The sequence below is a fragment of the Penaeus monodon genome, chromosome 25 (assembly GCF_015228065.2).
Source record: "Penaeus monodon isolate SGIC_2016 chromosome 25, NSTDA_Pmon_1, whole genome shotgun sequence".
NCBI classification, from domain to species: Eukaryota; Metazoa; Arthropoda; class Malacostraca; order Decapoda; family Penaeidae; genus Penaeus; species Penaeus monodon.
This window is the reverse complement of record NC_051410.1, coordinates 7,077,289-7,077,610: the sequence shown is the minus strand read 5'-3', so window position 1 is coordinate 7,077,610 and position 322 is coordinate 7,077,289. Positions and strand designations below refer to the sequence as shown.

General features: G+C 33.5%; 1 protein-coding gene across 1 annotated transcript in view; it reads right to left on the bottom strand.

The window, feature by feature from the left end:
* LOC119589515 (synaptotagmin-1-like) overlaps nt 1–322 on the bottom strand; it is a 71,270-nt gene that overhangs the window by 31,546 nt on the left and 39,402 nt on the right. The gene's annotated exons all lie outside the window — the stretch shown is intronic.

The window sequence follows — 322 nt, the reverse complement described above, 5'->3', positions numbered from 1 at the left end:
GATATATTTCTGAGTAAATCTGTTAATTTAATTTTTCTCTCGTGGTTTGTTTATTTGCAGTCGTCGCTATCTTTATTAGAGAGTGAAAAAAAACACTGTGATATAAAGGACGAGAAAAAAGTAAGACGTAAATATGTGCGGAAAATGGCAGGAGAAAATAGAAAAAAATGGAATCCAATAAAAGTGAGAGAGATAGACGAAAAAATCTATCTCGAGAAAGACAAAAAATGACAAATGCCAAAAATATGCAACTGCACAATAGAAGGCGTCTAAAAAGTATCATCCAAGATGAGAAGAAAGCAATGATGCTGCCCTGTTCGAC